This window comes from Pleurodeles waltl, chromosome 6 (genome assembly GCF_031143425.1).
Source record: "Pleurodeles waltl isolate 20211129_DDA chromosome 6, aPleWal1.hap1.20221129, whole genome shotgun sequence".
Taxonomy (NCBI): Eukaryota; Metazoa; Chordata; class Amphibia; order Caudata; family Salamandridae; genus Pleurodeles; species Pleurodeles waltl.
In genome coordinates, this window is record NC_090445.1 from 1,355,408,573 (window position 1) to 1,355,433,707 (window position 25,135).

Here is a 25,135-nt window from a genome sequence, read left to right on the forward strand (position 1 = left end):
CCATGGGTTTGTGTTGCTATAGAAACTTACACTGTTGTGATGATGAGTAGGCTGGCAGCTATACCAGACTGCAACACTGTGACACAGTGGTATGCCATTATTTGTGACAGTCAATACTAACCTGATGTGGGCAAATATGGGTGCCTAGTCAATGGCACGCACACATATGCCACATATGTCAGCTCACATGTACCACTCTGTTGGCTCACACATGGAAATGTGTAGGAATTGTGAGCAAAGGGCAACCTAGCACAAAAGAAGGGCATAGTTATCACTAGATCAGTGACTGTTAGAAATGAGCTACACATGTCTTCTGACATACGGAAACATGGGTGGCACTGATGTGACAACACATGAATTTGTCAAATGGCAACATAGGTCCATGCACATAGAGAGTAATGTGAGGTTGCACATCCTATGAACACACCACTGTTGTCATATGTGACAGAAATCACACAACACATGTCCATACACACACATGGCAGGTACCAATCTTCCACAACACATGTTTATATGACATCTCCTGCAACTATGGTGCATGGGGGCACAAATGGCACACATGTAGCAGAACAACATGGAAGGGAATCCAACGACACACCACAGAGTAAACACATACACACAGGCAAATTAGCAGGGTTGATGTGATGTCAATGCAGTCCAAGTCCACTGCGTACTGTGTGTAGAAACTTTCATGGTTGTTACATGCATTATCATGTGTTGGACATAGGCCACAAAACACGTTTATTGTTTTAGGTATGTGTACATCTGTATCTCAGCGATAACAATGTAGCCTGCACCCAAATAAATGTATGTACACATGTATACACACATAGCACAAATCTGCCAACATGTCTGTGGACACAGTATAGCTACACATACACATGTGCATGAGGTATTGAGTAATCGCATGCAGCAGACTCACAAACTAACCCATAGGTCCAACATGCCATTGTCACTGTAATGACAAAACTGGACATTCACCCACATGAGACCATACCACATATACACCATTGTAGCACACCCCATGGAACATGTGAAGTCACTCAGGGTTCATTCAAGGCATAGAATGCAAAAATCCAAGCAATGTTGTCATGGTGAAAACTTTTTCACGCATGCGCCATGCAATACACCTAAGCTAGTAGATGCACACCCCCTCTGCGTCTATCGCATGTCCACAGGCATTTTCATGCTAATGGTGTGAAAATATGATGCATAACCGACATGCGTCAAACATAATGATGCATGACTGAAAAACATGACGTACACGCCCAGGAAGTGATGGACCAGGACATTCTGCCTGCAAACATGCTACAGTGAGTGTAGTTTCACTTTCACTTCACAGTCTGTTTCTTTGTGACTATTTGAGGTTGTGTGGTTTAGGTGCTGGTGGATTTGTGGAGTGTTTGCTGTGTTTGTAGTGTACATTGTGCTGTGTCCTGTGTTATTTTGAACATTAATTGTCTCATGAGTTGTATTTTGTATAGTGGGTGTACTGTTTTTGTCTCTGGATTGTCGAGTGTCTGTCTGGGGTAGTTTAGTAGTTGTGGTAGTTTGGGTACTTGGGGTAGGTTTAAGGGTTAAGTTTCATTTTTTTGGGGGGTGAACTCCATTCACCACTGGGAATGTCTGGGAAAGGGAGGATGAGCCGGATGTCTGCAGATGAGCCGGGGAGATCATCTGGCTTGTGGTACACTACTTCCCCATGATGCTGCAACTGGGTTGCTGGGTGATACTTGGCTACCCCCACAGAGGCAAGGTGGCAGCGGTGGGGCAAGATGCTGCACCACCTTACCTGGATTTATTTCACCAGGAAGGATGACCACCGAAATTAAGCATTGCTGGGCAGTTCTGGTGTTAAGGGAACCAGATCTTCTTGACCATTTGGGAATTGAGGTTGGTGGAACAGTTGGTAAGTCTCCCACTGCCAAATAAACTCATTTTGTTTGCATTTGCATGACAGTTGCTGTTAAGTTTGAGTGCTGTGTGCAATAGATGTGGACATGTTGTATGCGACCTGTATGAAGAATCCAAGCTCCACGTTAGGGCTGCATCTCAATTGTATACCAAGGAAGCATATGCAGGACAGATATATAATTTACCCTGCACAAACATCTCAAAGTGGATTCCCAGCAAAGCCAGAAGAGCAGTCACCCAGGCCCTTGTCAGCAGCCGCCTCGTCTACGGAAACGCTCTCTACACCAGAACTACTGCCAAGACCCTTAAAAGACTACAACGCATCCAGAACGCCTCCGCCCGTCTCATCAAGAACGCCCCACGACACAGCCACACCTCCGCCCTCCTAAGAGACGTACACTGGCTGCCTATCAACAGGAGAATCGCCTTCAAGCTCCTGACCCACGCCTGCAAGGCCCTACATGACGTCAGACAAGCTTACTTCAACCACAGACTCTCCTACACTCCCTGCAGACAACTCTGCTCCACCGACCAGGCTCTTGCCAAGGTCCCCTGTGTCTGGAAAACTACAGCTGGAGGAAGATCCTTCTCCCACATCGCCACCAAGACCTGGAACATCTGCCCCATCCACCTCAGGCAATCTCCCAACCTGTCTCAGTTCAGAAAGGACCTAAAGACCTGGCTCTTCGACTGATCCTCATCACCCCCCTTCCTCCCTCAGCACCTTGACACCCTCACAGGTGAATAGCCGCGCTCTACAAATCCCTGATTGATTGATTGAAAGTGTTGTGATGCACGAATAATGTAACTAGGTAATGAGCAGCTACAAATGACAAAAACCTGAGAATACTTTTAGGTGGCATTTCAAGCAACCCCGTCTGCCACACTTTGCTCTCCGCTGATGACATCCGAAAGCCAGAAACACGTGTCCGGAGATACAGCATACGCCGCAGCAACTTATGGTGAAAGCTTTCGACAACTTTACAGCACTTGCTGCACCCATTTAAGGTGAAAGACTTTTTGAAATATTATTCAGATTCATTCTAATGACTGCATTTATCATGATGCTTTGGGGCTATTCGAGTTGAAATATAAGACAGGGTGCTCCCTTTTTGGATAGAGCAGCTACAAATGAGGCCTGCACCATGCAACATGCATGAAAAGGGGTCCCTAAACATTGATGGGATCCCAAAGTATCATCCACTGAGTCAGAATATAATTCCCTATGTATCATTTTCAAGAACTCAGACCAGATGCTGAGAGAAGATGTGTAATGTAGGCATATAAATGTAGGAGACGGGCCCCCATGTACTCAGCAGTAGTTGTGATGATCTGTTGCACCTCCTGCTGAGTTCATCATTGGCCTTCACATCAATAGATGATGATGTACAATATCTGCATCATGCTGTGACTTATTTCTGACTACACACACACGTAGGGTGAGTAAGGGAGTAAGGGGTGCAAAGAGGGCCATAGGGACAGTACACCTGCAGTTGGTGCTGCACCACTGTAGTAATTACCCAAGGCCATGTAAGGTTGCTTGTTCATACAACGGTCCAGACTACTGACAGTTCCATGTTCTAGTTCATTGTATATGACAGACAGCCTACACGATGTCCATAACCAGACATGTGTGTTGAGTCAGTTCCACGGGCCTGCCTCTTCTTACTGACAGTATTGGGCTGCCCTGCATCAGCTCCATCATTGGCACACCACTCCCTAACCTATCCCACCAGATGCATTTTTTGACCACTGAGCAAGTGTTTTTGTGTTGAGACGTATTTCTATGCCCATGTTCTTATCCTCACTAGACTAACAATGATATACCATGGCAACAATGGCAGGCCACACACTATTGGCACTACATCCATGATTTCATCAAGTCAATGTGCAGGTAGGTACATGAACTTCACATGAGTACACTCCCACAGTAATTTTTAAAATATGTGTGCCTTGAGATGGCACACGCATGTTACTTACTTCACTGAAGGATGTCTGATGCCGCTCCCCAACACCTTGGGATACCCACAAAACCCCCGGGTAGTAGTTTGTCAGTTTGCTATGATAATGATGTAGATGTATATAATATATGATGCAGGCTGAAATGCTATGGGTGTTACAATGGGCCAGGCACTGCAACAACCATTGCATGCCTATACATTATCAAGCAGTCCCAGATGGTAATGGAGGTGTTGTGCTGACAGAGAGCTGCATGACAATGCCATGTATAAATGGAGCAGCTGCCTGGGTCTAACATATCTGAGAGTATGTGTGACTGAGTGACCATTTATGTTTGTCAGTTACTATGATCTACCACTAGGATGAATTCCTCACTCAGCCTAACAAGTTTACTCTGTACAATGTTGTCCATTTACTGAAACTTGGCTCTTATACTAAGCAATGTTTTCCATTCATGTCTTGCAGGTGGACCAGCACCCTACACCATTGGAGAGGTGGTGTGTTTTCAAGGCCCCAAAGCATCCAGTAAGTGTCATATTGTGCAACCTGTGAGCAAATCCAGGGAATGCTGTGAGTCAGTGAGAAGTGTGGAATGCAATGATAGACGTTTTTGCCTGACCATAGTTCTGATATCATAGGAGGATGGATGGTGACATTATGTATGTTGGAATGTTGTGCAATGAGAATGGCTTGTATGTAGTTCAAGGGCCAACGTGTGTTGGCATGGAATTGTGTGTAATAGGAATGGTAATGGATAACCACATATTCACTGCTGTCTACCAGTATGAGTCACAGTGCAGCTGTATATATACATAGCATGCCTGTTGACAACCACTTTGTAACAGCACTAATTGTCAGCACTGTGTGCCACACATAGCAGACACTTATTGACATGATGGTACAGATGTACGTTCTATCTGCAGAAGTCACTACGGGGATTAAGTAAGAGACACACACACAGCAGGTGCCTCAGTAACCTTCAGATATAATGTGTTTGTAGGACTGCAAGGGTCCATAATGATGTGCTTCACAACAGTTAGTAATGTACACAATATTTGGACAACTCTACTCCAGATGGTTGTGGGAAAATTCTATGATTCTTCCACACCAGATGTCTACAGTTTTCACAACATGTTCCTGCCACCATGATAATTGTGACTGATGTAGGTCACATCACATATGTGATGAAATGGGGTTTGTGGTTGGCTAGGGTAAGCACCTAAGCCAGGCAGAACCCACCAACTCCAGCCAGGGCAAGGGAGTTATACACCCAAGATAAGCCCTGCTCACACCCTTGGTAGCTTGGCACGAGCAGCCAGGCATATCCGAGAGGCAAAGTGTTTGCACAACACTCACAACACATGTGACACACTATCCCCACCACAGAGGAAACACAACACCAAGGGCCAGATGTAGCAAAGGTTTTTACCCATTCTGTGTCTATGGGAAAAAGTGTTCGTACATATGGCCCCAAGTTATATTAAAAAAAACTGTATTGTACCCAACCTCATTAGACCAAACACAACATGTCAGTAATACTCTGCTATCCAAGCAGTTGTCAGAACATTACACAGTACTGTTATCCTGCAGAAATCAGCAGAAGTCACATATAACACACAGGTTACTCATTATTCTATAACACAAACAGTAGTCAGGAAAAACATTACTACAATAATGCACTAGTCATAAGATCCTTATAAATGTCCATGCCAGGTGCATTAGGAAACACATGGCAAGCCATAAAAACATATTAGACACCGTAGAACAAGATAACTAATCAATATGTTGAGTGATATATCAATAAGGTCGCTGATATTTATCACCACAATACACTTTACTTTGGATAAAGACATTAATCAAATTGTCGACGCAACCATGACCTTTCAGCCATGAATAACCACACCTTGAGTTAGCATTTTATGAGTTTTATTCCCTATTGATTACAATCTACTAGCAAAAGTGTCAATCTCAAAACCAAGAAGCATATAAGGATAGTCACAATATGGCAACTGTAATAAGACTTCAATAATGCAAAGATCACGAATATAAGAGCATAACATAAAGTGAACATAGATCGGAACACAGAATATTATGCAAGACTTAGTCCAGCACGGTATAATGTCAGTCACGTTAGTTTGTGTCAGTCAGGGTGGTCCACCTATCCTAACCTCTAATTAGCATCGGCATGTTGGACTTCATGCAAAACAATTTAGAACACCAATTTGGAAAACATCTAAACTATGGTCTCTAATCAAAAATACAGCAGTACCTAGAAAGGAAAAGCAAATAGACAAATTACAATAGCATTGTCATAATTACCCTCCAAGGATTGAGTCAGCACACAGGATCAGTCTTCGTCTTTAGGGCATCAGTCGTATCGCCATCAGTCTAACTTAGTCTAGTGGAAAGGGGACACTTCCCTCTTAGGAGGAGAAGCATAAGACAGTCTATGGGTGAGGATAATTTATTAAGTCTCAAGGTCACCAAATAGAGTGACAGAGTTTCTGGATAAAATCGATAGCATTCCCTACCGAGTTCTCTCGATTCTTCTGTGTCATGAGTTTTTATCCCTTTTCGCAATACCTTCCCCCAAAATTCTATTGGATATTCGCTATACCCCACTATCTTTAACCTATCAAATTATACATTAGGTAATCCAAATTGTCACCCCATGATAATTTATAACACTTTGATTGGTCTTCGTAACTGACGTCTTCGTAGGTGGCACATCCGAGTGTCGTGTCATCTTCTTGGCACGTTTCTCGGGTCATGAGCTTCTTTATCCATGGTCAAATGGCCTTGCGCATTCCTTTGGGACATTTTTGTTTCAAATTCTGTATAAAACTTATACTAAGGCAGCTAGCATGCGGATAGGAACAGGGTGAATTAGCAACATAAAACAAAGAAAAGGAACAAACGCTGGGTCATGGCCCTTTATGAGTCAGCACACTGAAAAAACAGAAAATATGCTTTAACAGGAGAGCTACACAGCTAAAATCTTCAACTCACGCTAACTTAAGGCTAATGGGTTTTAATACAAATGCAATATTTGTAAGCGTTAATATATTCAATTAATCATGGTGCAAGCAATTATTTCTTATATTCAACATAAGTTTATGTGCGCAGTAGTAACTTCACACTTATGATCATATTGAGTATACACACTAAGCAACTATTCTTTATGGTCGTTTTTCATATGCAACATTGTTAGGCATTTATATAAGCATTTCACATTTAATATATGTAATATTTAAGGTACGCTCTCTCACCCATAACAGGAAGATTAGCAAACATATGGCACGTCATACAACACAACAGGTTAGCACAATATTCGCAGACTGTCCATAAAAGGAACATCAGAAAGACATGTGGTCATTAAAGGTACCTGTTTGTTTTATGACGAAGGCACCTCAAGTGTCACAAAGAAAACAGGGGCCCCCTGCAATCCTCTCTGCCAGAACGGGGACTGTTTTATGGATGGGGGCATTAATACAGGGTCCCCTCATGGGGCCCACACCCAAACCAGGCACCTACAGTCCCTGTGGCCCCCAAATGGGGCCACAACTGGCCCTCCCAAGGGAGCAGAGCCAAAACAGAACAAGGGGCCAAGCGGTGCAGAGGGGCCTCCGATGAGGCTTCCTCCCCACCAGTCCTCCCAATAACTCACTGGGGCCTCAGTAGAGCCAGGGCCTCCATTGAGGCTTCCTCCCCAACCCTTCCTCGGAAGGCTGACTCGCCTGCACCCGATCTGGTGCACAAGTCAGCTGTGGCCCACCCAGGCCGCAGCAGTGAACTTACAACAGTGGGGGCCGGTTGGTGCCCCGGGGGCACTCATCAGAGTGTGCTTCGTCCCAGGGGCACCGGTAGGAGTGCACTCTTTCCAGCTCCACTCTGTGGTGCCTCGGGGGCACAGGACATGGCGTGCTTTTGACGCTCTCGGGTTTTCCAAACACCTGGGTTGCAGCGGTGATTCCAAAGCAGTGAAGTGATCTTTAGGGCGTGGAATCCTTCACACATTGGTGCGCTTTCAAAGAGCTTATTAAGTCAAATGAGGGCGCTATTGAGGCACTTGGGGCACAGACAGTGGAGCGCTCACCAGGCGTTATGCCCATTTAAAGCAAAGTGCTCCCCATGTGCTTTAGTAAAGAAATTCAAAGATTGCAGAGGGCATGGGCGACAGCACCCAGCCTCTGGGGACACAAGGGACACACAGGATGGCAGGGCCCAGCACAAGATGGATGCAGTCAGTGGCAGTTTCTCCTAGCGACCCAGCAGGCCACTGGTCAGCATAGCAGCACCAGTCCAAGGCGGTTCCTGGTGAGTCCCTCCAGCAGCATTCTGTATCCATATCCTTACGTTTCTTGAGTGTCTCTAGTATCTCATTTTCATAGGGAAGACCCCAGGTACTAATACTCAGTTTTGCAAACGTTTAACCAAGAGGCAAAGAGGAGGTTCCAACCACTTACAACTGGTTCTGGGGCTGTCCCTTCTCTCCTCCAGCGCAAGCTCCAGGCATCAGTTGGGGGTAAATGAGCTCTTTGCATGAGGCCAGGGCACAGCCTTTACAGATGCATGTGTACCCCGCCTCCCCTTCTCTCAGCCCAGGAAGACCATTCAGAATGCAGATTTACCTCTGTGACACCTCCACCCTCCCTGTGTACCGGCTGTCTGAAAAGTATGCACAAAGCCCAACTGTCACTCTGCTAAGACGTGGATTGGAGTCAAGCTGCAAAACACCAGAGTCATAAGCACTGAGAAATGCTCACCTTCTAGAAGTGGCATTTCTAAAATGGTAATAAAAAATCCACCTACACCAGTAAGTAGCATTTCGTACTACCATTCCAACCATACCAAACATGCCTACGCAACCCCTCATTAATCAGACAATAGCCCCTAGACATAAGGCAGGGCATTTCCAATGAAATCCCATGAGAAGGCAACACTCATAGCAGTCAGAAGCCAAATAGGCTGTTTATCACTACCAGGACAGGCCATGCAACCAGGCACATCTCCTACCTTCTACATAAATAGCACCCTGCCCATAGGGCTACCTAGGGCCTTCCTTAGGGGTGACTTACATCTAGTAAAAGGGGAGTTCTGGGTCTGGCAAGTAAATTTAGATGCCAGGTCCCTGAGGCAGTGAACTGTGCACACAGGCTCTGTGCTAGCAGGCCTAAGACAGGTTTGAAAGGCTACTTCTGTGGATGGTGCAAGCAGCACTGCAGGCCCACTAGTGGCATTTAATTTACAGGACCTGGGTATAGAGATACCACTGTAAAAGGGACCTACAGGTAAATTAAATGTGCCAATCAGGTGTAAGCCAATCATACCAACTTTAGAAGGGAGAGCATCTGCGCTTTATCACTGATCAGCCACGATAAAGTGCTCAGAGATCTATATCCAACAGCAAAAGGTCAGAAAAAATAGGAGGAAGGAGGCAAAAATTCTGGGGATGAACCCGCAAAAAGGGCCTGGTCCAACAATATGCATATGATGTGAATTGTGTGTGTATAGCAGGTACTTTGATGATGTACGACATGCATGTGATAATGATGTAACATGTTTCAGGATATAATTGTAGTGCCCAGTGCAAGGCCAAAATCACTGTGGGCTTAAGGCCATCCATATAGCCACCTTGTGTGTGTCATTTAACACATGTAGGACTACATAGCACAGGGTAGGGGTCTTCAGTTCTGTTATATGTTGACAACTGTGATGTGCAGCTCAGGCTTTGCCCAACCTTTCTTTTGCCAACATTGCATCAGCTGTAGATGTGGGCACATAATGTGAAATGGCGTGGCCCCTTGTAACGTATTCACAGGCCAGGTCTTACAACAAAAAATATATTTGTTTAGGCCACAGGTTAAGTTAGTACATGTGTAGTTATAGTAACTGTTGTCCTACTATCTTGTTTTTTAAGGGGGGGTGGGTGGCCAATGCTTAGAGTGTGGTATTCCATGTGTAAGATACGTTTAGATTAGGTTAGATTGATGTAGTTGTTTGATGAGTATAGTTAGCATAGGTTAGTTTAGGATAGGGTAGGTTTTAGTTAATTTATAGGTTAATGCTTTTATAATAAATTCTCTTTATAATAGCATCCATTTTGTGTAAGTTGCATGAGTATCTGGGTATTCTCATGAGTGCACTGGGCAAATTGTGGGAATTGCCTATGGAATCCTCACTGTCTTGATATCTCCGATTTACCATGTCCTTCCCCTCATGATGAAGGATCTTTCACATTGGTTGCAACATCACGTCTACTGGTCCACGCATTTGCCATCCAGTGTACCCACCATTTATAATGTCTATATATACTTTGCCTTGGACATGTAAGCCTTGTACTTCAGCTGTCATTGGTGGGGTCCTGCAGTTTCAATTTTGGGAACTATGACACATCTGACAACAGGCACAATTGGAACTGTATCCTGCAACACTGACAGGTGCCCATCACTGTACCACGCAAATTAGTTGTTTTGAGACTCCCAGCTGGATATATTGCCATTGACTTGGTTCTCAGCCATACCTGCTGTATATCAAAAGTAATTGATATATGCATACATTTTAGTTTTTATGCTTAGTGCATTGGTTGTATCAGGCAACACCACCATATACCTTTCTCATGTTAGCATCCTTGTGTGTAGCTTTGTGTCCCACAGTCCTGCACTTGTGTACTGCTGTTCTGTAATCATTGACATGGATTCACACAATTCCACACAATTCAATCTTTTAGCTGAGTAGATGGATCACAGAAAACGTAGATATGCTAAATGTGTACACAGTGTTTACATACAAGTGACAGTGTGAAAGTGAATTATTTACAATGTCCAGGTCTGAGACTTCATTAGTGAAAGTCATAGATACGTGACACAATCAGAGTCCAGGATTGAGAGACATGTCATGAGACATGCTTAGGAGTAGTGTCCATTAGTGAGGAGAAACACTAATTGCGAATTGGTATGTCAGAGACAATGACAGTACATAGCAGACAAGTCAACAGTGGGTGGGTGAAGAAAGCACATTTCCTACTATCACAACACTGGCATGATCTTGAGGCCAGAACTAAGGAGAATTGTGTATCTCGCACAGACTGCTGCTACTGGGTACTCTTCCTACTGAAAGTTATTTCTTCCACATCTTCATCCTCTGATGTATGTGGAACATCTTGTACCATTGATTGTGCTGTTGTATGGGGAGAGGGGTCCACACACATTTCAGGGGATAAGGATGTGGAGTCCTAGTTCCCAGAAGTTGCCATTTGTGGTAAGACATTAGGCATCACTGCAGCAAGGAGGAACTGCTGATGTTTTAATATAGCTGCAACATCGCGGTGGTAGACAACCATGTTTTCCCTGAGGGAGGCCACTTCCCAGTGAATGAACTCCAGTCTGTTGTTTGCTATGCTGCGGCCAGTTTGGGAGGGGAATTGTTGTGGCCTCTCCCTCTTGGCAGCAGCTATGTCCACCAGGGACTGCTGGAGTCCACACAGTGGGGAGTGTATGCCTCGGTGTCAAAGCCCAGCTCACCTGAGTTCTTGTTCAGTTCTGATGGATCACCTGAGTTCTTGTTCAGTTCTGATGGAGGTTGAAGACAATCCGACCCCACCCTGAAACTGCTTGTTCCAGCACACTAGTTTTTAAAACAGTGCACTAAGAACAGAAGCTCAAGGGAAGGGGGGAAGTGGATAAAATAAAAAATAAAAAGACAACACCGTTCTTGCGTTTCCACTGTTGAAGTGCTGCACAAATCTGCGGCCCTTTCTGACTTCTGTAGAAACTGGTGCCTAATGAAACATAAACAAAGAACAGATAAGTGCAACCTATTCCTAAATGGGTTCCTGACTATCCCTTTATTTATTAGAAATTCTCTTCTAAAAGTACCTCTTGGATCCTGGTCTCTAGTTTCCAGGTTTGGAATGTGTTACTGCTCTGGGATGTGTTTTCTATTACTGTAAAGCTTCTAAAACATTAAACAAATACCGTTATCAGAATTACCAATATCAAACATTCATCATAATATAACTAAAGCCTAAATTCCCAATAGTAGACTCACTTTTCCCATATTTCCAGAATCTTTTATAAAACAAATACTGTACTTTTACATCAAAATACAGCATGTAATTTGTGCAAGTCCTTGATTTACTGTTTGCCTTGCTGTCAATGGTTTTCACTGTTCGATTCCCAAAAGTTCCATAAAAAAAAAAAACAATGTCCGCTTCACAAAGTCCCGCAAAATACTCCTGCAACAAAGAGCCTGAATCACAATGCTCGTGGAAGGCACTTCGCCTCAAACTGTCTATACACGAATCCAGAAATTGCCGTCAAAGCTTCCTCAGGTAATAAAAAGTTTTGCACTTACTTGTTGCTGGCAAGAGATACTGATCAGTCTAACCTTGTCTTCTTTCTCTTTTGCAGGTTACTCGTAGGAGAGAGGCTGAGGCAAGGAGGAACCGGAAACCGGAAGAAGGAAGAGCCAGCAGCTGCGCCCATTGAAGTCAAAGAAAGTCTGTAAAGAGCAGGAGTGCCAGCGCCGAGGGATCTGTTCTCAGGTAAGCTGGAGGTAGACGAGCACAAGCACTGGGTGAGGCTCGGGGATGCCTTTTATAGACAGGGCTGGGTGTGGCTCAAAGAGCTGGGTGTGGTTTGAAGGACTGGGTGTGGTCCTCACATGCTGCACATGTTCTTGGAAGGTGTGCAGAGCTGGGTGTGGTTTGAAGAGCTGGGTGTGGTCCTCACATGCTGCACATGGTCTTGAAAGGTGTGCAGAGTTTCAGTTATTATGCAAATGAGTTGGATTAACACATGGCCTAGGGAGGAGTGTTTTAAAGAAGCCTTGGTAAAAGCAAGGCCCAATGTGTAAACAAAACAGCACATTAAACAACATACACAGAAGCCTAGGGGGGGGGGAAGGTGAAATAACAAGAAAGGCTTTTAATAGTAAGTTTAAAAGGGAGCTATTACAGAACCCACTAGTGCAGTGAGAGGGGACATGCTCTTTGCTGTGTACAAACCCTAACAGTTGCCCCCCTCAAAGGCCCTCCTACAGGACGGGGTTTTCCTGGATTTTTTAAATAAAACCGTCTAATCAGCTGTGGGGCATGTACATATGATGCTGGTTCCCATGAATTCTCAGATTCATCATATCCTTTCCATTCTACTAAATAAAACAGACGTCCACTAATTCTTTTTGAGTCTTTTATGCTTTTCACTTCATATTCCAGATTTCCCTTAATTGGTATGGGTGGAGGTGGTGGTTCAGGTCGGGTTTTTGAGTTGTACGGCTTAAGCAAGGACACATGGAATGTAGTATGTACTGGATATTCTTTTGGTAAATCTAATTTTACTGTTACCGGGTTTACTATGGCAGTTATACTAAAGGGTCCAATGAAACGTGGTTGCAGCTTTCGGGATCCCTCTATGTTTAGGTTTTTTGTGGAGAGCCATACCTTGTCACCAATTTTATACATTGGGGCCTCAGACCTGTGTTTGTCTGCTTGTCTTTTCATGCTTTCGTTGTACTTTAATAAATGTTTCCTGGCTTTGTCTTGTATGTCACCTAACCTCGTTAGTCTATCCGTTACTGTAGGCAACAGGGAATCTTCTAACAAAATGGGTATAGCTCTTGGATGATACCCCTGCAAGAAATAGAATGGTGAGCAAAGTAGAGCTGAATGCTCAGTATTATTATAAACAAACTCTGCTACAGGAAGAGCTTCCAACCATTCACTAGAATAATCAGCCAATAAACAACGTAGCGTTTGAAGTAAGGTTTGGTTCAGTCGTTCAGTCTGTCCATCTGTCTCTGGGTGGAAAGCAGTGGATAAGGCCACATCTATTTTCAGTTTTTCACATAATTTTTTCCAAAATCTGGAGTTGAACTGGCTCCCTCGGTCTGACACCACTTTGCTTGGCAAACCATGTAAACGCACAATTTCCCTTATAAAAATATCGGCAAATTCTGCCGCCGTGGGTAATTTCCGTAATGGTACAAAATGTGCCATTTTAGATAAAAAATCCACTATAACCAACACTGTTGTGAAGGATTTTACAGGTGGTAAACCTACAATAAAGTCTACGCTCACAGTGTGCCAAGGTTGTTTGGGTGTTGGCATTGGTATTAACAAGCCGTCAGGAGCCTTATGAGAAGATTTATGTCTTGCACAAATTGGACAGGTAGTGACAAATTGCTTAATGTCCTTTCTTATAGTGTCCCACCAAAAGTGTTTTTGCACATTTTCCAGGGTTTTTACCCAACCAGGATGACCTGCCAACGGTGAGGCGTGATGCCAAATTATCACCTGTGTTTGTAATTCAGAGGTGGGCACTAACAGCATGTTGTCGTGATACAATAAACCTCGTTGTATTGTGTTATGGGAATCCTTTAACCAATCCTGAGGTGCTATTTTCATGTGTGCATTATATAGATCTGTGATGAAATCCTTCTGTTGTACTGGTGCCAACAACTTTTGGGGAGGAATAATGGGTTCTCCTATTTTATCTTGTTTCATGTCTGAGGTATGTCCGTATCTAGATAACACATCAGATTGAATTTGTTGTGCACCTGGTCTATAGGTTATAACAAAGTCAAATGTGCTAAAAAAATTTAACCAGCGCATCTGACGTGGTGTTAGTGCTTTAAGTGATCCAAAAAACTGTAGGTTCTTATGGTCAGAAAAGATTGTAACTGGGTACTTGGCTCCCATTAAATGGTGCCTCCATTCTGAAAAGGCTACTTTGATAGCTAGTAGTTCCCTTTCAGCCACAGTGTAATTTTGTTCAGCTGGCAATAACTTTTTGGAATAGAAGGCTATAGGATGTAACTGGCCATCTACTGCATCTCGTTGAGAGAGAACTCCTCCTAAAGCTACTTGTGAAGCATCCGCTTCAACAAAAAAGGGCAAGTCAGGATCAGGATGTTTCAGAATTGGGGCTGAAGTGAACTTTTGTTTTAGGAGTTGAAAGGCGTGTGCCGCCTCATCAGTCCAAAGAAATCGTTGCCCTTTCCGCAACAAGGTAGTTATTAGGGCCGCAATGTCTGCAAAATGTGCAATAAACCTCCTATAAAAATTGGCGAAACCCAGAAATTTCTGAATATCTTTTACAGAGGATGGTTCTGGCCAATCAGCAATAGCACTGATTTTCTTTACATCCATAGTTATTCCTTGAGGTGACAGGCAGTATCCTAAAAAGTCCACCTTGCTGACATTAAAAGTACACTTTTCTAACTTAGCAAAAAGATGATTTTCTTTTAACTTTGATAATACTGCACGAACATGTTGGGTATGTTCTTCTGAGTTCTTAGAGTAAATGAGGATGTCGTCTATGTATACTATGACACAAACGTCCAGGAATTCGTGTAGGACCTCATTTATAAAGAACTGAAAGGCCGCAGGGGCATTACATAACCCAAAGGGCATTACTGTGTACTCAAATAAACCAAACTTTGTCTTGAAAGCTGTCTTCCACTCATCCCCCTCTTTTACTCGGACCAGGTGGTAAGCTCCCCGCAGATCTAGTTTAGTGTATACAGTAGAATGTCTTAATTGATCCAACAACACAGGTATTAGAGGAAGAGGATATTTATTCTTTATTGTAGCCTTATTTAGTCCTCTATAATCAATACACGCGCGCAGGGATTTATCCGGCTTCGGGATAAAAAAGAGTGGAGATGACACCGGAGATGTGGAATGACGGATGAACCCAGACTGTAGTAGGTCATCTAGGTAGGTTCTTAAGTATTTGGTTTCTTCGTCAGTCAAAGCATATACTCTGTTATTAGGTAAAGGGGCCCCTGGGATAAGATCTATACGGCAGTCATAAGACCGATGTGGGGGCAGCACACTAGCCTTTACTGGATCAAAGACGTCTTTAAAGTCAGAATATTCAGGAGGGAGACTTGGTTCATCTTGTGTAACACTAGCACAGTGTAATACTGTGCTCTGTTCTGTACTTGCTTCTTGATAGCAATTGGTTCTACAGAAAGAGGAATCCAAAGTAACAGTTCTATTCACCCAATCAATTTTTGGGTTATGAGTTGTTAACCAGGGTACCTCGAGAATAAAACCAAAATTAGGAGTATCTATTAGATCAAAGCTAATCACCTCTGTGTGCCCGTTCTGACAGATCATAACAAGTGGACTTGTTTGTTTTGTGATTAATCCAGAGGTCAATTCTGACCCATCCACTGCACATACTGCTTCTGGACAAGGCTTTAGGCACATAGGAAGTCCTAAGATTTCAGCTAACTTATTATCCACAAAATTTCCTGTTGCGCCTGAGTCCAATAGGACAGGGAGAGAATGCCTCACTTGGGTAGTAACAATTAAAACGACCTGAATTATGAAATGTCTAGGTATGTGCGGTACCCTGAAGGGTGCAGCATTAGAGGTTTGATTAAGATGTTTTCTCGAACAAGTAACCTCTCCCCTTGTCGAGCTTAATCGTTTCCCGATTCAGTTGAGGAGGTGGAGGAAACAGCACCCTTTCGTGGAGTTTTAGACTTTACTGGACATTCTCTGGCAAAGTGACCTGCCCTGCCACAATATAAACATAATTGAAATTTTCTCCTTCTTTCTTTTTCCTCTGATGTGAGTGGACCTCTGAGTGTCCCTATTTGCATAGGCTCTGGTTCAGGGAGTTTATTATCTGTGTCTTTCTTCTCGTGTCTAATAAAAGTTAACCGTGATTCTAGTTTGTATTTATCTCTCTTTCTTTCTCCTAGTCTATGGGCCTGATTCTAACTTTGGAGGACGGTGTTAAACCGTCCCAAAAGTGGCGGATATACCACCTACCGTATTACGAGTTCCATAGGATATAATGGACTCGTAATACGGTAGGTGGTATATCCGGCACTTTTGGGACGGTTTAACACCGTCCTCCAAAGTTAGAATCAGGCCCTATGTTCTAATTTCACAACTAAATCTACAAAGTCCGAATAGTCTTTTGGCAAATCAACGATATGAGCCAGCGCGTCTTTTAACTCGTCTCTCAAACCTTTATAAAAAAGGGAGACACGCTTTTCTTCTGGCCACTGTGTCTCGGTGAGTAAACGATTAAAACTAGTGAGATAGGTCAATAAATCCTTGTTACCTTGTTTAAGATTTAAAAGCTCATTATCACTTGCCTGCATGAAAGTGTGTTTTGCAAAAAGGCTGGTCATGGTACGTTTAAATTGATTCCAATTATGGAGGATGGGATCATCTCTATCCACGAAAGGAATTGACCAATTGGCTGCTGTGCCACCCAAATAAGACAAGACGAATGCCACTTTCGTATCATCAGTAGGGAACTGTTGTGGCTTACAAATGAAGTGTAATTGACATTGATTGATAAAAACATGGAATTTGTTACTATCTCCATGAAAACGTTCAGGTGCTGCTAAGGGCACAACATTAGGAACATTAACAGTAACCTCAACTGGGGAAGGCAAAGTTGTATGTTTTGATGGCGCCCCTGTCTCTGAGGAGGTTTTAAACAAAGGCGTAGAAGCTGTGTTCCACTGAGATCCCCTAAATTTATACCTGCTTAAATCCTGTTTTAAAGAGGTATTCTCCATCTTTAATCTCTCTATTTCCTCTTGCACATGTTGCAAGATGCCAGACACTGATTCATTATGAGCCAAGTCCTCATTTAGGGCCAGTGCCATATCCGTGACGTCAATGCACTCTATTTCTTCCCCGGTATTCATCATCCACCAGAACTGAAATTTTTTAAGGCTTGTGCTTCTGTCAAAGCCCAGCTCACCTGAGTTCTTGTTCAGTTCTGATGGAGGTTGAAGACAATCCGACCCCACCCTGAAACTGCTTGTTCCAGCACACTAGTTTTTAAAACAGTGCACTAAGAACAGAAGCTCAAGGGAAGGGGGGAAGTGGATAAAATAAAAAATAAAAAGACAACACCGTTCTTGCGTTTCCACTGTTGAAGTGCTGCACAAATCTGCGGCCCTTTCTGACTTCTGTAGAAACTGGTGCCTAATGAAACATAAACAAAGAACAGATAAGTGCAACCTATTCCTAAATGGGTTCCTGACTATCCCTTTATTTATTAGAAATTCTCTTCTAAAAGTACCTCTTGGATCCTGGTCTCTAGTTTCCAGGTTTGGAATGTGTTACTGCTCTGGGATGTGTTTTCTATTACTGTAAAGCTTCTAAAACATTAAACAAATACCGTTATCAGAATTACCAATATCAAACATTCATCATAACATAACTAAAGCCTAAATTCCCAATAGTAGACTCACTTTTCCCATATTTCCAGAATCTTTTATAAAACAAATACTGTACTTTTACATCAAAATACAGCATGTAATTTGTGCAAGTCCTTGATTTACTGTTTGCCTTGCTGTCAATGGTTTTCACTGTTCGATTCCCAAAAGTTCTATAAAAAAAAAAAACAATGTCCGCTTCACTAAGTCCCGCAAAATACTCCTGCAACAAAGAGCCTGAATCACAATGCTCGTGGAAGGCACTTCGCCTCAAACTGTCTATACACGAATCCAGAAATTGCCGTCAAAGCTTCCTCAGGTAATAAAACGTTTTGCACTTACTTGTTGCTGGCAAGAGATACTGATCAGTCTAACCTTGTCTTCTTTCTCTTTTGCAGGTTACTCGTAGGAGAGAGGCTGAGGCAAGGAGGAACCGGAAACCGGAAGAAGGAAGAGCCAGCAGCTGCGCCCATTGAAGTCAAAGAAAGTCTGTAAAGAGCAGGAGTGCCAGCGCCGAGGGATCTGTTCTCAGGTAAGCTGGAGGTAGACGAGCACAAGCACTGGGTGAGGCTCGGGGGATGCCTTTTATAGACAGGGCTGGGTGTGGCTCAAAGAGCTGGGTGTGGTTTGAAGGACTGGGTGTGGTCCTCACATGCTGCACATGTTCTTGGAAGGTGTGCAGAGCTGGGTGTGGTTTGAAGAGCTGGGTGTGGTCCTCACATGCTGCACATGGTCTTGAAAGGTGTGCAGAGTGTCAGTTATTATGCAAATGAGTTGGATTAACACATGGCCTAGGGAGGAGTGTTTTAAAGAAGCCTTGGTAAAAGCAAGGCCCAATGTGTAAACAAAACAGCACATTAAACAACATACACAGAAGCCTAGGGGGGGGGAAGGTGAAATAACAAGAAAGGCTTTTAATAGTAAGTTTAAAAGGGAGCTATTACAGAACCCACTAGTGCAGTGAGAGGGGACATGCTCTTTGCTGTGTACAAACCCTAACACTCGGATGCCAGCTATGTTTTCATTAGGTGTTATGAGACACAATCGCACTCCCTCTAGGCTGCCTGCCTTGGTCTCCATCCCCACCCACACCTGCTTTGCCGGTTCCCACTTGACTCCTACCACTGTCCTCTGAAATCTTGTCTCTGGATCCTCGGAGTCCAGGGCTGTGTCAGAACTGGCAGGTGTTATATTTTGGTTGTTGCTTGGTTCATTTGGTGACCCCACAATGCTGTGTGTCCTCCTTGCAACTGGAGGTGGTGTCTGGAGGATCCTCGGCCATCCTGGAGAGTTGGTTCATTAATGGATGTCAGCTGATCATCCAGGTCATCATTGAAATCCAGGACGGGTAAGTCGGCAGGAGGAAAGCCATCATTCTCTGCAACGAGATAGTATAAAATCAATGTTAGATTGTTGTGGCATTTGACATGGCACATCATTTTTTTGGTAGTGGAGGCTCAGTGACTACTTAAAGGCCCAAGGTGGTTATTGTATGTTATGTGGCATATATTTGTAGCCCCTATGCTGCTGGAGTGTCACATTAAGGGGCGCTCTGGTGGCGCTATCGGCTGTGTCATATTTACTAGGTGGCATTAAGCCACTTATTGTGGCTTGTTGCTACCTTGTAAAAACGGCCCCTTCCCATGCAGCACTTAGCATGGAAGAGTCGTGCAATGGCTGATGCTGTGGGTGGGCCTTGCCAACACCCATAGCATTTTGACACTGCCCCAGATTTATGTGTTTTTGAGGCATGAGGCAGCGCCAATATCTGGCACCACCCCAGGGGTGACATTAGCAGGGCGCAATTTTGATGTATTCTTTGATTCTTCCTCATGTTTTCCTTTGTCTATGTGTGCTGCATTCCACAGCACCCATGGACCAATCACATTGCCGTACCAGATTCTTGTTGTGCTGGAAGGTGCTCCTTCCTACATAACAATATTCTCCCTCCCAATGTAGCCATTCTTGCACTATGGTGCAAGGGGTGCAGCGTTAGGGCTAGGCAGCTAATTTACCACTGGCACTGGGGTGGACACAGGGATGGCCCATATGCTTATGATTTTTGGTCAAGACTACGTTTTCTAAACATCAGGGCGTGATCCAGACCCATTTTGTACAGAGCCACCCACCTTCATTTACAGCTTGATCAGGACCTCTATCTTGTTTGATGGTGGGATTTCAGCTACTTGTACTACTGCACATATGGGGCCCTCATAACGTGTCTGGCAGTCCTATGCCCAGCAGACTTGCAGTGGCGCTTAGACCACCACTAACTGCAGCTGGCCAGCCAGCACATTAGGTCCATTGTGTAAGCACCACGGTCTATTAGCCTGGCACTTCTAGGTTGCTACCAGCATACGGGCTGGCACTGCCGCCGGTCTTAATCCTCCAGGCCAGCACTGCAATCAGCGCTGCCCTTCCGATTATGATCCCACTTTCCCACCAGCCTTTGCATGGTGGTTCGTCCAACATGCAAAGGCTGGTGATAATTGAGTGTCGGGTGCTCCTGGGTGCCCCTGCACTGCCCATGCACTTTCCATTGCCCAATATACAGGCAATGATAAGCGTACACCAACATTGGCGCTGGCTATATTACAAGCCAGTCTCAATGTTGTGGTGAGATTCCCACAGAGCTGGCAGGCTGAAACACGGTTTCCACTCATTGTCCCAGCGGGAAACTCATAATGGCTACTGCAGAGGAGAGACTGCATTGGTGGTCTTTCAAACACAGGACATTGGCGGACAGCCTCTGCCCGGCGCCAAGATCGTAACGTGCACCATAATGTTCACAGACATGCACCATGTGCTGTATTTATTCTATTGTTTGCCTATTCCCATGTGGGTAATATAGTTGTGTCTGAGTTGTTGTGAGTTCACCCAGTATGTGTTGTGTTCCACAGGTTGAAAGCTTTAAGTGCAGATTTTTCTCTTGTGCCACGGTTCAGGTAAGCACCAATATGTGTAGCTCAACAATGCACCAGGTTAGTTACACAGGGAAGTGCCATGTTTACTGGGATACGGGACAGCCCAGCAATTCTTCCTGTCGATGCACTGATTTGTTCTCCCTGCGCTGAGACAGGCATTGTTACAACATGATGAAGGATTGTTTGCACTGAGGGGTTGAATTGTTTATGTGCAAGGTGGTGTCCCTTCCTGCACAAGTACAAGTCATGTTAGTTAAGGTAGCATTTCAATGTGTGCTGCAAGATGAGGCCCACATGTGTGATGGCAATGCAACAAGGAGCTAGGGGAGCATTTTTGTGAGATACACCACCCTGAGCCCACTCAATGGTATTGACTTCCGTCCTAGTCTCAGATGTCTAAGTTATGTGGCTGCAGGAACTTTGACAATATGCAAGAGGTGTTGTGATGGCACAGGCACAATATTTACACACCCCTTCCAGCCAATGTGCTGGTTATTTCCATGGTGGAGTATAGCCCTGGTGATTGGTGTATATCCACGTTGTGTATATGTTGGAGTGCATAGCACAACCAAGGCGTGTGTACATGTGTTGCTTGTGTGGAGATGGGGCATCTTGATTCAGGGCGAGTGTGTCCCCATTCAATCCTTTAGCATGCATTGGGTGTATCCTATCTACCTCCCTCTTCTGGCATTTGTAATATTCCAGTTGTTTGCCCCTTGCAACATACCCTGCATTTGTGGTGATGGTTGGTAGTCTGCGCTGTCCTTGGATTCCTGTGACCAGCCCTTCCAGGATGACCGTTGCAACCATCTCCTCTAATTCATCCAGATCCTCCTGTGGTGCAGGACTTCCACCTCCAGTCTACAGTGCTGCCTTTCTGTTATTGGCCGATTTCTCCTTAGTTCTGCGATTGCAATCATACCAGCGCTTCTTCTACTCAGTGATAGTTCTCTTCACCTCTGCCACTCTGTTGATTTTTTCACTATGTGATGCCATATACCCTCTCTCTTACCAATTGGTGATTTGGAGGTGACAAAGAGCTGGTGTTGGTGCTCCCTCACCTCTCTGGCAAGAATGTAATGCTCCTCCTCACTAAAGCAACCCTTGTGCTTTTTCTTCTCTTTCTCCAGGGACTTCTGTGGATCCTTCTGGCTGGTGCTTGGGCGATTGGGGTCTTCCTTGGGTCTCTCCTGGCCTGATGCTTCCATTTTCAGTTGCAATTGCACTCTTTCCTGCTCGTGCATTTAAATTTGGCGCTAATGCGGGTTAAAAATCGTGTTAACCCTTTTGCGACATATTTACATGCTGCAAAACGGTTTTGCGCCACTTTTGCAGCATTAACGTCATTTTTCATTAATACAGGGCGCAATGGTTACCTTCATGTTTTTTTACCTTCACCATTCCGTAGTGCCGTCGTACGTCATACCATAAATATGTTGCACAGCTGGCACTGTGGAATGGTGCTGTCGCGCTAAATAAAAGGATGCAAATCTGCTTAAGCGCAATTTTGTAGCATTTTGTCTAAGTATGGGCCCAAATACCTCCTCAAAATCTGTTGTGGGCAGACACTTAGCTGCATGCAAACATAGGGATTGCCAGAATTTTCACAATGAAATGAGGGTCAGTTTCACAAAAAATGCCCTGGGTAAGGTGGGATGGTGCATCACAAATGTGTGCAGTGAATGTAGGCTCCATTACTGGTGACTGTGCAAACTGTGCAATTATAATGCAGCTGATAAATCAAAGTTGACATTGGTAAGTTGGTGCTATGACAATGTGTGAATGTACATCTGCACCAAAAGTATTGGTAGTCCGTGTGCAGTGGCATCATTCCTTCACTGACACGTGTTTGAAATCAGTTTGCAAGGCAAACTTCTATTAAGTTATTGTGGACAATATCAGGTCGACCTTCACCAATGTGCAAGTAAGTGACTCTGCTATTACCAATGTGAATTTGCCTGCCAAACTGTATTGCAATTAACCCCAGCTGCCACCAGGTGGAACACAAAGACTGTTTCCTCTTTTAGTAGGGGTTGGGGTATGGCCATGCCCATTCTGGGAAGCCCCCATCCTTCTCTTTTTCTTTTAAAAAGAAATCACTGGTGCCTAGTGTGTTTTCAATAGCTCCCATCTGTTCCCAGGGCAGGCAGAGAGACTGAAATATGTGGAATGGTCTAGAAGGAGCACAAGCCCTTGCCCAAGAGGCCGCTCCCCGATACCTAGTGGCTAGTGGGTGGATCCCTGCTTGGGGATCACTCTCTTCTGGGGAGCTCCAAGCAGGGATCCACTGGGCAGAGGTTCCTTTGGAAAGGGGAGTTTCTTCCCTTTCCAACAATACCTCTCCCAATAGAATCAATGCTCAGGGGCTGAGACAGTCCCTGACCACTGATTTAGTGAACGTAACGCAAGCCCATACGCTCATTTTACTTTCACTTGTACTTTCGCTTGTACTACAATGACGTCATCCGCCCTGCCGAATGTCATTGTAGTAAAAAAGTATAAAGAAGAAGACTGTTCAGGAAGCTCTTTCTGAACAGTCTGATGCTAACAAAAGGGCTCCCTATGGTGCTGAACAACAGAGAGGCCTTTATGTTGCTTTCCAATGTTGACCACTGACAGACACATCTACTGAAGAGGTATTACAGGTGTCGACCATTGGCCAAGACGGGAACTAATAGGTTTAATGCTACATGTGAATGTAGGTCTTTTCCTGTGTTTCTTTTTCTTCCTCTGTGGGAAAGTTGTGGTCAGAGTATGGTGATCTGTTCCATTTTTATGTTTCTACAGCCAGTCCCATACCGCTTGGATTTTGATGAATGACCAAGTGTTATCATCAACCATTAGTTTTAATGTTGCTGGAAGAATGAGTTAGTACCTCAGACAAACTTCACTGAGCGCTCTCAAAACCTCCATAAAGGTAGCTTTTTAGATTTGCACTTCTGCGGTGTAATCCAGGAATAATATGAGTGAGTGGTTCTCAAATTTGAGTAGACCATATGTATGAGCTTTTTGCTGGAGAATGTCTCTGTTGCGGTAGTGAAGAAGTCTGGATACCTGAGGTCTAGGGGCACCTAATGGGAGGAGTGGATGATTCGTACCCTGTGCATGTGATCTAGCACAAAGAAATCAGTACGATCCTGTGGGGCCTTATGTGAGGCCCATGGTTCTAACATTATTATAGCAATTTCTGTCTTCTGCATGTTCCACTTGGTATTCTAACCGGTAATCTTTTGCTCACTGTCTGTGAGATTGGCAACTTGTTGTTTCATGGAATTGCAAGTGGACTGGAGCTCCTTTAGTGAGTCTTTCTCAACTGTCACTTTGTCAGTTAACTTTTGGTGATCTGCCTTAAGTATCCATACATCCAGAGCCACCATATTAATTTTTAATTTCAAGCACCTTCCTAGACTATGCATGAGTATCCTGGATCTTGTCAATTTTTTTATGAAGCATGTCAAGCTGTGAGCCCTGCCCCAGAGTGTCTCTGAGTTTGCCCTCAGTGCCTGAACCCCTCTCTATTTGGGTGCTCGCTTCCTTTAGTCTCAGCTTACCTATTTCCCTTTCATGGAATTGTAGCTGTTGTGAAGGGAAGATGGACTATCCTACTAGACAATCAAAAAATACATAGAAAGCAGCTTTCTAGAAAATATGTGGAAAGGATATAAAGCTATCACGAGAAGGAGTAGTGGTGTAAGTTAAATAACATTGCACATTGAAGAGGTTCCCCGTCTCGTGCTGACCAACATGCATGTTAGCCAATATTATTGTGATATGTTTGTTATCACACTTGGGTGGTGGCCTGCCTCACTGTTCAGAAAGTTATCATATACAGCAAAGGATCTTAGCATCTTAACCCTAAACATAGCCTGTCTACTGTCCACCACGGGGAGATGGCAAGTCAGGCTCTGAATCTCGAAGGTTCCATGTCTTCAGCAACCTCTAGAGATGTCCTGTTTCCAGGCCTATTCTGGGCCCACCCATAAACACCAGGTTTCAACCAGCAGAGATCCTTGTTATGGCCTCTGCTTCTTCCCTTGTGGCCTCAAGTAGAAAGACTTCACCAACTGGCCAGGGAGTTTCCACCACAATAGTCTTCAAGGTGTACAGATTCATCAATGTATGAGTGAAACAACACTTAC